General features: G+C 42.3%; 1 protein-coding gene across 12 annotated transcripts in view; it reads right to left on the bottom strand.

The window, feature by feature from the left end:
* BAZ2B (bromodomain adjacent to zinc finger domain 2B) overlaps nt 1-15,147 on the bottom strand; it is a 113,651-nt gene that overhangs the window by 66,084 nt on the left and 32,420 nt on the right. Inside the window, exon 1 of one of the 12 annotated variants that reach the window (XM_071562473.1) lies at nt 6,569-7,030. The exons of the other annotated variants lie outside the window; for them this stretch is intronic. The gene's annotated coding sequence lies outside the window, so the exon portion shown is untranslated. Of the gene's footprint in view, nt 1-6,568; nt 7,031-15,147 lie in introns of those variants that run through there. 12 annotated transcript variants of the gene reach the window in all.

The raw sequence follows: 15,147 nt of genomic DNA, 5'->3' as shown, positions 1-15,147 counted from the left end.
AACAAACATTTCAAACCCAGAATAACAACACTAAGAGTCTGATTTAAATAAATATATAAATAGAATCATTAAATGGTTTGGGTTTGAAGGGACCTTAAAAGCTTATACACACACCCCACCATGGGCAGGAACACCTTCCACTAGAGGTTGCTCCAAGCCCATCCAACCTGGCCTTGAACAGTGCCAGGGATGGGGAATCCAAAACCTCTCTGGCCAACCTGTGCCAGGGCCTCACCACCCTTACAGTAAAGAATTTCTTACCAATATCTAATCTAAACCTCCTGAAGTCAAATCTATCTGCATTACCTGTTTTTCTGTATGAGCCTATCAACTTTATACATCCATATTTTGCAGTCACCACTTTTATTAAAAGTAAGCACTTCTTCACCTTCTGTTATTTTCACTTCTCTGCTGGGTTAGTGTCTTGGTTTGAGCTGGCAAACTGCCAGCCTTCCAAGTACAGTGTCAGAGCCTCCCTCCCAACACCGAGGAAAGGGAGGAAAAGAGGGGGGAAGGAAAAAAACTACAAACCACGTTTATACTAACACCACATGTATTTTACATAAAAGGAAAAGAATTAGAAGAAATTACACACACGAGCTAGAACACAGCACGACACAATTTCCCCACCCCTCAGCAAACACACAAATCCACAACTGGACCCCAAATCACTTCAGAAGACTCAGTCCCCAGAGAAACAGAACCCAAGCAGAGAGGAGAGGGCCAGAGCAACACATTTTACTTCCCTGAGAGCCAGTGGTGGGCCAGGCCTTCTCCATCTCCTCTGGGACAGCATCATGCATCCTCCCCCGAGGAAGGCTAAGAAGTGACAGCCTTAACCACTCTCACACTGGTTCCTACTTCCCTGGAGATGATGTCCTAATGAGGTGTGGAATACGAAATTACTGGCTAGAAGAAGTCAGCTGTTAGCTCAGCCCAGCTCAAGTCAGCTGACAGCTTCAGGCCTCTACTCTGAACTTTAAAACCTAAACTCAGGCCCACCTAGGTGAACCCATAACAGTTAGGAAAGGCAGAGTTGACACCACCACCCTCCAAACACAACAAAGAGATGGGCAGAGAGAGCTTCTGACACAGATGTGAACCGTCAGCCAGGAACACTCACCCTGCAACAGCAGCTGCACAGTCACTTCTGCAGCACAGCAAAGTTCAGTGAGGTGACAAGAGAAGAACCTCATCCTCCAAGGCACCTCCCCCAGTGGCAAAGCTGTGCAGGTCCCCCATGGAAGAGGAGAAGCAGCCAGGATTTAGCCAGCAGGGGGGCAGGGGCACAGTGCACACATCACTGACAGAGACATCACCCATGGAATGGAGATGACACTGAGTGTCTGGGGGTCCCAACACTTCTAAGCAGATGCTAAACAGCAAATAAGTATTGGCACCACCCAAAGTTCATGCAGAGCTGGGATTCATCATGACTGAAATAATAGTAGTTCTGGAGACCATTGTAATGCAAAGATTCTCTGGCATCAATTTAGTAAATGCCCAATGCAATTTCACCAGATTTTGGTAACAAACTGAAACAAATGATTCATCACTTCAGACCTGACATTTTACAAACCTTTCTGTTCAAAAATGCCCCCCACAAACGAATCACAGAATCACAGAATATGCTGAGTTGGAAGGGACCCAACGAGGACCATCGACTCCAACTCTTACCCCTGTACCATCCCCAAAAGTGACACCATGTGCCTGAATCACTGCAATATTTTATATTGTCTTGAGATTAGTATTAGTTTTTATTTTTGTGCCTAACAGTTCAGCTTAACATATTTCCAGTTTCTATGTAAAAGGTCACTCTTTCATTCCCCATATACCTATTTTTTTAATATCCAGGTTATGAGACTTTAATACTTGGTCCCTCTGCACCAGATTCTAGTACATCTTGTTCTACAGAACCAAGACTTAGCATGTTATACTATTACTTCATTTTGTGAGAGCTCTGAGCAAATTATATCCATAACTACCTCTGTAATTTTTTAAATAATGAAGTCTTATTCAATCTTTGCATATTGATAATCAAACAACATTATTTAAATACATAGCAAAAATTCTTGCTTAGGGTGGCTCTGAAATAGGTTAACAGAAACACACATCAGAAATCCTACGCAATAGTAGTTCAAAAATCAGTAAAAAAAAAAGAACAAGCTGAAGTCAATGACTTTTTTCCTTCTGCTTTTCCAAAATCTGAATTTCAATCTGCCAGAGGCCAGTTTTCTGCTTTTCTGCTGACATTTTGCCACTCAAACTTCACTCCCATCTAGCCCTTCTATCGTACACCTCTTCCCATGGTCCAGAAGCCAGACTTCACCTCTAGCTCAAAATCCAGGCTTAGCTCCAGGCTCCAGAGGAGCTGCAGAAAACACCGACAGAGGAAGTGCCCTTTGGAACCCCTGACAGCAAAAACTGCCACAGGCTTGGCTGAGAATTCCTAAAATTCACCAGTGCTTGTACCAAACATGCTTTTTAGTACTTCCATAACTGAACCTTGCCAATCTTTGCCAGACTTTGCCAAGGCACTGAACCAAAGGCTAACTTTTTGAAGTGTGAAGTATCAGCTCTAACACATATTTAAAAGAACACTCAAAAGAACTCACTACAAACACTGTATTTTGCCCACCTGGTATCATTTGACTTTGTGCTGGAAAAAATGGCACATAACAAATGACTGGGTACAGAAAACTTTGAACAGTTAACCTTTAAAAGCATAAGCTAAAGGACAGATAATTTGGGCAAGAAATAACCACAAGCCCAGTACCTGTTTGGTTGTATGAACTCCACATGTGTCAAAATAATGAGCTCAGAACTAGTTCACAGGCACTCTCCCACAAGAAGGATGTTAAGGATTCTTTTACCCTGCAATCCTAAACTTACAGACTACAATAACAGCTCATCATACATCAACAAGCAAGAAGGAGCAAGGATGTTAGTCAAAGTCTTTCCTAACAAATGCTCTAGAGGGCTTTTTTTTAATTTTTCATCCTAACAATTAAAGTTACTATTCTACATCTTTAAGTATTGCTGAGAACTAAAACCAACAACAAACTCTGATGAGAAATGAATTCTTGGGTATCAAGTCAGAGTTCCAGAAATGCATTCAGGAGAAACAAATCTTTCCAATGTGTACCTATACCAGCCTCAAGTTTTGCACTAGGTCCTGATTTTGTTTTAGAATAGAACCAACTTCAGTCTCATTATTCTAACATTAATATCATTTTAAGTTTAAATAAAAAGAGAAACATCCAAACATCTAAACTGTACATTCAGTTCTCCAATACCAGCAAAACCGTGGTTTAGCCCCCATGACAGTGAAGTGGTCTAAATATTAGTCTCTCCTGTCATCGAGTGAGTTTTGGCACCTTGACTAAAAAACTTGTCACTGAGGAATGCCACTTCCTCAGTTTTGAACTCTTCAAAGCACCTTGTGTGTCACCGAGCAGAAATGTAATGGTTCCCACTAACAGGCTGAGACATGGATAAATGGTTACCACATCTTCATGCAGTTGCACTCAGCTGGTTCTTTAGACACCCAGAACCAGTTCTAGAAGGAAGCAACTCTGCGCCACAACAGCCATTGCTTTGAGTCAGCCTCATCATCAGTATCCACCTCCTTTCCCAAAATATCTTCTTTAGGCTCTTTGTTCATTGTTTATTCCAGTTTTAAAGGCATGACAATATTTTTTAAAATTGAGACATTAAGCAAAACAAAAACCAACCAGACAAAACCTCACAAAACCACCGAGTCTACTGAAGTTTACCTAAATAGAGTAACTAGAGGGAATAATAACGGAGTTCTTAAGATACAAAGAAATAAAATCAAGCCTCAAAAGAAGCCACAGCAGCTATTACCGTGGCAGAAGACTATCCTTGCTGGGCTCCATTGATCACATTATTTTTACAAACCAAACAGATGCAAATCTAACATCTTGATGTTATTTACACACTTGAAGGAAGTGGTTAGACATTAAAAAACCTGACAGATCACATTTTTGTTTCCACATACTGGAAAGAAAGAAGATAATAAGCCATCTGTAGTTCCATCGACAAAACAAAAGTACTGTATCTAAATTTCAGGTTTCTAACAAAGCCACATGCTAAACATTACATTTTCCTACATGATTAAAGAACACTGGTTAAAATACAACAGTCCATTTCAGGTGTTTTCTTGGCAAAGTTTGGAAACCATTTAAAGATTAACAATAATACACAGCATTCTTTCCAAATTCAAAGGCCCTCTGCAAAGACAAGCCAAGTCAATGCCAGTCGTATCTGAGTAAGAGAAAACTGTGGCTCTTGGGTGGGGTGGGAGCAGTGAGCCCGAGCAGCCTCAGCTCCTGTCACCCTCCTCACTGTAAGAGGGTGGCACACAACGGACAAGAGGATGGCACCAAAGGATGACACCAGAGGATGGACAAGAGGGGCACCAGGAGGGTCTGCAGCTGGCTCCAGGATCAGGAGCTGCCTTTCCCCATGCAGCAAGAACAGCTTCATCCCTTGGCCACGCTGCTTCCCAGCCCTCCCTCTGCCCAAGCAGCCCCAGAGCTGTAGCTCCAGCACCTCCCACCAGGGCTGTTCCACCTGTTCTGTGGGAATCTGGTTCTCTGAGGCAGGCTAAAGCTTTGAGCCAGCAAGGTCAGCTGGAAGGCACCGAGCTGTGGGTTTCAAAGCCTCTGTAGAGGCAGAAAGATCAAACTTTTTCAAAACACCAGGACTGCAGGATAGTGGAAAACACAGAGCAGGGGGACAAGAAGTCAGTGGACAGCAAGGGAGTCTGCTTGAAGACAGTCCACGTTATTGCTGGTACCCAAGCTAGGATGTTTCATAGACAGTGTAAATACCAAGAACATTAAATTATATGAAGTTTATCTACTAACAGAAGCAATTCAGTGTTTCATTAAAAAAATTAATGGAATCCTATTTTGTATTAGACATCAGCGTAGAATAATACCACAGGTCACTGGGCTTCCAAATTAAATAAGGGGCTTGTAAAGGAAACAGCAAGTGTATGAAATCTAGGGCTATCCTGTGAAACCTTTACCCTGCTGGTAATGTTCTCAAGATGAAGAAGTCATAGTTTCATAATGATGACTGGTAGCCATTCCTCAGTAATCCTCAGAATACATGGATAAGTATCTTGGGGGAAAAACATTTCAGATCAATGGCTTCCCATCATCAGATCTTCACAACCTGATGAGAACCCTTTGTAGGCTGAATCCCTTCTCTTCCCCATGGCATTTTTCCTGCCTTGTTCTCCTCAAAATAGACCTGTATCTACATGCTGTCCACACCCTTTTCTCTACAGCGAACAATTCCTGTGAACTAATAGGTCAAGCATCTCCAAAACCCTCTCTCTACCCCAAGCTGGAGGAACACTGTTCCTCACCTCCTTATTTTGCTCACACTGTGATCAAAACAGGTTTCTCATATATGCTGTCTACTTCATAAGCTTTTTAATAAGTTATTTCATTTTAAAGTATCTTTTTTGTAATAATCTATTATAAAAATCTCTATTTCTATTAACTGAATGATAGCTTTTCTCCACAGTGAAGTTTCAGTTTCTGTTAAGATAGTGGATACCTCCTGTTACTAATGAAATGTACATCAAATTGTTTCCACACTAAGATACAGTAATAGAAAAAAATGCACTTTTGCAAAGCAACAATGATTAGGAACTCACTATTTCTTTTCATACTCTAGCTTACAAAGGCAGGGGAAAAGAAAAGAAGGCTCTGGTACCAATAAAACAGTATTATTTTCATATTGGGACTGTAAAATTTGATTTAGCAGTGTTATTTTCTAAATTTTCACAAAATAACCAAGCACATGCATTGGCATTATTTGCTATAGAACTCCAGTAACACTTACCATGGTTCGTTCAGCACCACTGCAAATGCTATGCTATTTATATTAGTGTAAGTAAGACCAAACTTAGTAAAATCTACACAGAGCTGTTCAACAGAGACAAGACCAAAAATGCACTGCAACCACTGTTTTACAGTATGAAATGTGTTAGACTGATACTCTTGAGCAAAATAAAACTGGACCTGTGCACTGAGTGCCAGCTGTGACACTCTCCTGGTCCTCAGCAGCAAGAGCCCAGATAGTACCTGAAGTAAAAATAACACATCAACTGTAACAAAGACAGAACCAGAACTTATATAGTCATATAAGAAAAGCTGCCCAAAAGGCTCTTTTGTTTTATTAGCAGACTTTGTTAGACATGGAACAGTTCTGCAAGTGACAAAAATATTATGAAATATCCACACTGTCTTTGTCCAATGAGCGTTCACTAGAATGTTTCATAGAGTTAATACCAGTTGTCTGAAACCAAAATACACTTCAATGCCTTTTAAACCTCATGAAAATCAGATATATTTGTTCATCACTACTATCACATAAACATTACAAAAAGCCCGCGTTTTAGAATTAGTTTTAAAAAAATAAATTTGTAACTCTATATATTGTTTTCCAGGCTATAAACACTTCAAACACCTATCGGAGGGGAGGCGGGGGAGGAAGCACAGGAGCAGAGGGAACACGCGCAGCTTACTGTGCTGTGGGGAGCCTTTAGTCGGGAGTGGCCATGAGCCGGTCCTGCGGCGATGCGCTCCGAGCGGGCCGGGCTGTGCCGAGCCGGCCGGGGCTGTGCCGAGCCGGCCGGGGCTGTGCCGAGCGGGCCGGGGCTGTGCCGAGCGGGCCGGGGCTGTGCCGAGCCGGCCGGGGCTGTGCCGAGCGGGCCGGGGCTGTGCCGAGCCGGCCGGGCTGTGCCGAGCGGGCCCGGGGCTGTGCCGAGCCGGCCGGGGCTGTGCCGAGCCGGCCGGCCCCTCTCGGCCCGGCAGGAGCAAACACACCCGCTCTCCTGCCCGAGTCCGCCGAGCCCGAAGGGCAATACACGCCTGTTATTGTCCAGCGCGGTCCCAAACGCGAAATCCGAGAGAGCGCTGAAGGAGCCGCGGCTGAGGAAGCGTCTGAAACTGCCACAACCCCGCTGTGTGTTCTACACAAAACATGGCTGTCTTATTCGGAGATTAGCAATTATTGTAATGAGATACTGTGCGAGAGGGTCAAACAGCGCTTCCTGCAGTGTACACATGTGGGTTTCCTGGTAAACAAGGCAGCGGCACAGGCGGGCGGAGCTGTGCGGGCAGCGACCGGACCGGGGGCAGGGACCGCACGGGGGCCAGCGACCGCACCGCGCCGGGGCCAGCGACAGGACCGGGAACAGGGACTGGACCAGGGGCAGCGGCCGGACCGGACCGCACCGGGGACAGGGACCGGACAGCATCGCGGACAGGGACCGGACCTCACCGGGGACAGGCATCGGACTGCACCGGGGGCAGCGACCGGACCGGGGACAGGCACCGGACTGCACCGGGGGCAGCGACCGGACCGGGGACAGGCATCGGACTGCACCGGGGGCAGCGACCGGACCGGGGACAGGCACCGGCTGCACCGGGGGCAGCGACCGGACCGGGGACAGGCACCGGACTGCACCGGGGGCAGCGACCGGACCGGGGACAGGCACCGGACTGCACCGGGGGCAGCGACCGGACCGGGGACAGGCACCGGACTGCACCGGGGGCAGCCTCGGCGCACGGGGCAGGAGGCAGCCGGGAAACGGGAAACCAACTGAGCCATGAAGGAAATGTTTTCCACAATGTTACACAGCCATCAATGCCGAGCTCCGTTGTCTTCTTACTTTATGCCAAGACTAAGAAAGATATTTTTATTTTAAGTGATGCTCGTGTACGCGCACGCGCGCACACACAGAGACACACACAGAGACACACAGACACGCGCGCACACACACACGCGCACACAGACACGCGCACACGCGCGCACACACAGACACACGCGCACACGCGCGCACACACAGACACGCGCACAGACACACGCGCGCACAGACACACACGCACAGACACACGCGCACGCAGACACACACGCACGCAGACACACGCGCACACGCAGACACACGCGCACACGGACACACACGCACACGGACACACACGCACACGGACACACACACGGACACACGGACACACACACGGACACACGGACACACACACGGACACACACACACACACGGACACGCACACACACACGGACACGCACACACACACGGACACGCACACACACACGGACACGCACACACACACGGACACGCACACGGACACGCACACGGACACGCACACGGACACACACACACACGGACACGCACACGGACACGCACACGCGCACAGACACACGCGCACAGACACACGCGCACATGGACACACACGCACACGGACACACACGCACACGGACACGCACACACACGGACACGCACACACACGGACACGCACACACACGGACACGCACACACACGCGCACAGACACACGCGCACAGACACACGCGCACACAGACACACACGCACACGGACACACACGCACACGGACACACACGCACTCTCTCTCCAGAAAGAAGTGCCCACAAACTTGTTTTGGTATGAGAAAGTGCTGTGAAACAATAACCTGAATCAACCCTGGAAAAACCTGAAACCGAGAAGAACAAATACTAATCACTGCATTTGAATTCAACAGCAACGTAAAAAAAAAAAAAGCCGAATTAAAAAAACCTAGCAATATTCAGAAATTAAAAAGAATAATTAACATAATTTTAAAAGAAACTTTTTTTTAAACTAACACTTCTTCCACAAAAATAAAATAATCAAATCTGGACTAAACATATGGTAATGCTTCAGTGAGATTATAGGTTGTCTCCGACATATAATCTTTACAAAAATTAATTTTCACAAGCTCCAGTTTAAAAATCATCTTTTCAGAGTTAACTAAAGAGCGCCCTAGGCTACTTTGAAAATTAGGGAAAAAAGAAAAGAAAAAGCAAGCCCCAACAAACAAACAATGCCCCCCCAACAATAAAAGCCTTGACTAAGAACAAAAAGCCCACTATTCCTAAGCAACCAGAATAAAGTATTTATTTGGTCCAAAACTAGAACACAGTTCCAGGGCAGTGGATCAATCTTTTCTCTCAGAAATTCCACAGCATGGAAGACGACAAGTTAGGAATACACCAAGGTGACATGTCTGAAAAAACAATTCAAGGAACAACACACTAAAGAAATTTCTAATGACATTGTTAGAAATACGTTGCAGCCATTTGCCATCTTATGGCCAGGAAAGGCACAAAGGTAAGATATGAGAAGAAAAATACAGAAAGCTTTACTGGAAAGATCGTGAAATATGAAGGGATGCATCTGTATCAGCAAACACTGACTGTGAAGATGCAGCCCCTGCCAATAAAAGAATTATCCTGCTGTCACCATCTCCCAAACAAGGTAAGATACATTAAACAAGAGGGATCTCTGCAACCAAAACAATACACCACACATGAATTTTGGAAGCTGGGCTTGTTACCAGATATAATTAGTGCAGCCACAATTTCCTCATCAAGCACTTGGGTAGAACTCATTGCCTTAAGTAAAACCACACTAAAACTTCATCTGGTTTTCTATTTTTCTTCATTTTACAAAAAAAGAGCAGTTTTGTCAAACCATGTAGAGCATTTCTGAAGAAAACCATAAAAATCCGAACTATCAAATGAGAAAAACCTGCAAAGTCAAGGAAAATCAGCAGCACAGTAGCCTTGAAATAGTTTTAAAAAGCAATGTATGTTGTCTTTAATCAGGGTAAGTTTGGTACTAGTGTCACTGCAAACAAGCTCTAACTGCAAGGTTTAGGAGATCATGACCTGAAGTCTCTATCTGCTAATTATTCTTAGTGTCAGAAATTTGCAAGCTAAAGGACAGCCACCATGAACTTGAGTCTTACGTGACTCTGGGACGATCACACACAACAGTTCTACATGTTAAAATAATAGCCCATAAATTACACTTTTTCTAAAATAATTTCAATCCATGTTGCTCATAGTGTGAAAAATACTTACTGTGGAAGAGCTATTTTACATTGACAGAGCAGTGAAGGAGAGGGAAACAAAAACATACCACTGGAAAGAGCCAACCAGAAGGGTCACACTGACTTTCTGAACCCCAGGCTTAACCAGACCCAGCCCAGGAACAGTCAGTGCCACCTTCAAAGCAGGGATTTGATTTCCACCACTGCAGCTGTTAGAGAAGCTGAATGTTTGAAGTACAACCCAGTTAGTCAGCAAGAGAGTAAGAAAGATTCAGCCATTGAGTTCTCAGACAGAAATTATACAGGCTACCAAAACAATGGTGCTCAAACACCTCTGCTCTATGGAAAATCATGTTTATCAGCCAGACCACCTAATATGGTACAACAAATCAGCTAATCCAGCTATGGCTAAAATACACATCAGCACCTGCCCTTCTGAAAGGCACAGCACCAGCCTGGGAAACCCACCCTACTGGACAGTTACTGGCCTTCTGAAAGACTTGTAAGAGTATTGCTTTCAATATACCGAAATCTAACTATAGATATGGGTATTTATATACAACTCTAGCTATAAGTATTGCAAGATTAACTCAATAAAAATTTAAAATCTTTAAAAAACAATACAAATGGTAACAGTAAGTAAAGTACTGAAGTGCCCTTGTACTGAGATTTTAAACATTGCTCAAGGGAATTAAATTTGTGGTCCTAAAGAAATTACTTTCTGAAATCCTGAAAACTTTACCTACTAGATTTGAGCCTATCTAGAAGTACCTATATCATTTAGATAGCTCTATTCTACAACAAGTTTTGATTTCAAACTTCTTAGTTTACCCTCAGATAAACACATATAAAAGAGTTAATGAATTTTACTTACAGACACTTGAAAGGAGCGTGTAATCTCTACGCAACCTCCAGTGAGGGCTAACAAAGCCAGAGATCTGTACTTTGCATCATACCTTGATGCAAACTCCAAAATTGCTGCAGGAAAACACAGATTACTTCATAGCAGAAACATTGCTTAAAATACCAAGTGTTTTATAAAAACAAGCACAATACCAAAATTCAGCACCACCCGTGAATATAACCTGCAGCAAAGGTATTGGAGAGTATGAACTCTCTGCAGTTCATTGAAGCAATATATTTATTTTATAAAGTTTCAGGTGCAGTATCTATCTATCTTTTGCTTCTAGCAATTTTAGCTACAATCTTCTGACACCAATTGCATGGACCAGTAAGGTGGGGACAAAAGGGACCATTCATTACTTAGACATAAAAGAAGTTCTAAATCATCTTTTTACTCAAGAAAAACTAACAAGTTAATAAAAGTGACCTCCAATTAAATTACAGAAGATGGGGGGCCCTCAACAAGGGTTGAACCAACCAACCAACTTTCCTCCTCGTTCTCAGCCCATGACAAAAGTCTCAATCACCTTTTCCCCTTCAGACACCTTCATACAACAGGAAGTCCTGCTCATGTGCCTATAAATTAAGATTCTGACAACATTCACAAGTTCCAGTACCGTTTTCTTCCCTACCGCAGAAACCACTCTTGAGTTCCACTGTTACACTGAGTACCACTGGCGTGGTCTAAACAGGTCTTCAAACTGAAAACACAGACGCATCAAGAGACAGATTTCACATAGTTTCTCACTACCAAGAACAACTAGATCAACCACCCTTTAACACCCATCAGCTGACACTAAGTAATCTGATCCTTATAGTGGTTATAGCCCCCCCAAAGCTTCCTTCCCCAGGGGCAGGAGAGGCAGCAATGTCCTCTTGGTTCTATCTCCTCCACGTTCTGGTCACATTTACTGGTCCTATTGCTCATGATTTGGCTTCTTTTTAAAGGCCCTTTGCTCCTCCTTGAATTACTTACAACACATGCACACTTCATCTATTAATCTGACCCTTAAAATAGCATCTTGGAATTGGAATAAACACAGTAGCTACCACTGAACTGTCACTCGAAGGAGCCACATCTACTATTACTACACTCATCTCTTCCAAAACCCTCCTAAGTACAGGATTGTTTCCAGGCATGTAAAAGTCTCTCACAGAAAAACACAGAAAACTGGCTTATTCTCTGCATTACTCCAATATCCAAAAGAAAACTATTAAAAATCCCAAATTTATTTAGTAGCATTTCAAACATTCGCTACAAGATTTCAACCCCACAGAGCATATATAGAATAAATACTGAAATAGTATAGAAAAATAACAGAAATAAATAATTTCAGTACATTTTCATTCTCCTGTATGAAAGCCTCCTCTTATGTTCCTTCTCATTTTTAGTACAGTGATTATCAAAATGTCTTAGTATGACTGGAACAATGGTTTTAACTGGCAACTTGGAAACAAAAGAAACTGAAGCACACCAGTATCTCCAGGAACCCACTGTCCTATGCACCAAACATGCCATTTCATAACAAAGTTAATGTATCTTACAAGAAAGTTCTGTCAATATTCTTCAGTGTAATCTACAGAAATATAAAGAGTGACTTGACTTTTAAGAGATTTGAGAGTGAAATGATGTTTGTTTCTGTGTTCTATATACATGACTACCATCCATTTTAAAAAGCATTAAGGAAATCAAGTCTTACTTTTCTTTTTTTAATATATATTTGTATGTATGCATGTATATATGTATGTTTTTACATATATGTGATAAATTCAGTATTAACTGCTGTTTAGCCAAACTGGAGATTTTTGAGAAAAGATCACATAGGTAGCAAACACGGCAGAGAAATGCAGAGATCGAGGGTTAAACTGCTATTATTTTCCATAAAAATAACCATTAATTTACCACATTATTGTAAAATTGAAATTAAATTATTTTGAAACTATAAGGATTTAAAAGTTTTAAAAGCTTGGAAAAACTATGAATGTATTCTCTCTCATCCTGATGTACACACAGACACACAGACCCTCTGAGAATACAATACTCATTTTGCTGCAGAAGAACAGACATTGCATAACAATGAGATTTGCTAATGAAATCAGCCATCAACCTGGAATACATATGTATTAAACCAAGACCTCAGTGTCATTTTCTTTTTGCATCGTTTGTTCTTTCTCTCATTTTCCCCCGACCTTTCAAGTCTCCTGCCCTGCTTCCTCTGCTTCAAGTACAGCAATGCTGCAAAATACTCTGCTAACACTGTATGTACAACACTTTATTTTACAAAATTTCTTTCTCTACTTAATGCTAAATGTAGATTGTAATTGCACGGGTTCTATCAGCATTGTTAATGTAGCCCTGAAAGAAAAATCAATGGATGCCACAGAGACAAAGGAGACCTCTCTCCTCTGTAAGCCAGCAGGAAAATCTAATAAAAATTGGCTGTCACTTGAAACAAACTATACTTTCATAGCTCAAGTTGCACGCCCATTAATACAGGAATTTACCAGAACACCACAGTTTAAAAAAAATCCCCTCTCCATTCATCTAATGATTAAACAGGACAAAATTTAGAATCTTTACATGAATACAAGTGTAATTTCTTTGCCTGAACATGCAAAATCACCGTGAAAACAAGTAAGACGATCCAGCAAGTTCAGGGACAGCATGTTTAAGAAAGCAGAACACAGCAGCAACACAAAACACTTCACTGAAAAAGAAATTAATACAGAATGGAATTATTTATTCTACTACTTAATAAAAATTTCTACGATTCTACTATATAATAAAAATTTAAACATTACAAAAGTATTTTAAAAGACATTTTCCTCTCATTATACCAACTAACACCATATTGGTTTTGTGGGATATAAGTTGTCTTTTATTTCTTAGATAAAAAGCAATGAGTTTGTACCCCTAGCCCCAAGAATATTAAACCTTTGTTTTGAAATCACACCAAAACTATTAAAACTAAAATACGACCCACTAATTTTTTCGACCATTCCCATTTTACAGATTTTTTAAATGGAGTTAATACAAGTAACACATTGTTACTATAATGGTACTATCAAGTTAGCATTATTGTTGATAAGCTCAAAGTCACACCAAAAGGAAATATGAAACAGTAGAGAATAAATGTTTGCTGACCTTTTGGGCAGGGTTGGCTTTTCTGTTGGGGGGACCCACATGTGAGTGTGGGTGTTTGCTTTTCTCCTTTCTTTTTCAACTAACAGCCCAAAACTCTAACTCTATGAAAAAGAATGGACACATAGTTACTGTAGTATACAAGAACTCCCATGGAATAAATGACTGGAATTGGTAATTTATTTTATCTTGAGGGGTGTAAGGAACCATTCCATCATTCTATAGTTGCGACGGCCTTCACAACACCAAAGAAACAGGAGGCACAAAAGCCACTGAAAAAATAAATAAATGTTAGAAACAGACTGAGCCACCCCTGAAGCCCAGTCAGTCATGTCCAATCGTCACTACACAACCCAGGGAGAACACCAGCAAGGCACTGGACATAATGAACTGTGTAAGGAACTGAAAGCATAAAAATTTCCATCAACTCTCTTCGTACGTGCTCCACTGCTAAGTTTACAAGCACCTGTGTCATGGAGAGCCTCAAAAGCATAAAACACATGGCCTTATTTTTTAATTCCATTACTCCCACTTCTTAAGATCTGTGGCTACAGGACATAAGCATCAAGACACATGCCACATGAAGAGGTCTTACATTCATGCATTACCATGTCCTAATACAAATATGTACAAAGACTGTTCTCAATCACACCCTATCAAAGATGCTTATGCTTCCATTACAAAGCATTTGTCCTTCTGCATCAAAGCCACCTCTCACCACATTCCATCTCCAAATGACTGTAACTGAAGAGAGAGAGGAAGCATGATTAATTACAGTGGGCTCACCTATAAAAACAAAGACTATGTGACCATCAGGGTTTGAAAGAAAGAAGCTCTAATGTAACAACCTTGACCCTTGAAAGTGCTGGGTCATTTTCTTCTGTGATGAACAGTGATTGCTTTCTGTATCTCTAACAGTTGTCAAGTAGGCTAAAGAGTATGGCTGGCAGGTGATAGTTGTGAAAAGCTTGCACTTTTAACAATGATTTATTGCCCTGTAACACAGATCAACTGTCCAACTGAGCATCTTCCACAAGATGTTCCAGGCCATACACTGCAACAGCTGCCATCACTGGTTTCATTAGGGATCAAACCAGTGCCTATGGAACCTTAGAAAATGGGAACTGTTAAACAATACAGCCTCAATTCCAATGACTACAGGAGAAAGACTG

Source organism: Pithys albifrons, chromosome 8 (genome assembly GCF_047495875.1).
Source record: "Pithys albifrons albifrons isolate INPA30051 chromosome 8, PitAlb_v1, whole genome shotgun sequence".
Classification (NCBI taxonomy): Eukaryota; Metazoa; Chordata; class Aves; order Passeriformes; family Thamnophilidae; genus Pithys; species Pithys albifrons.
The sequence above is the reverse complement of the archived record's forward strand: the minus strand, read 5'-3'. Positions and strand labels throughout refer to the sequence as shown.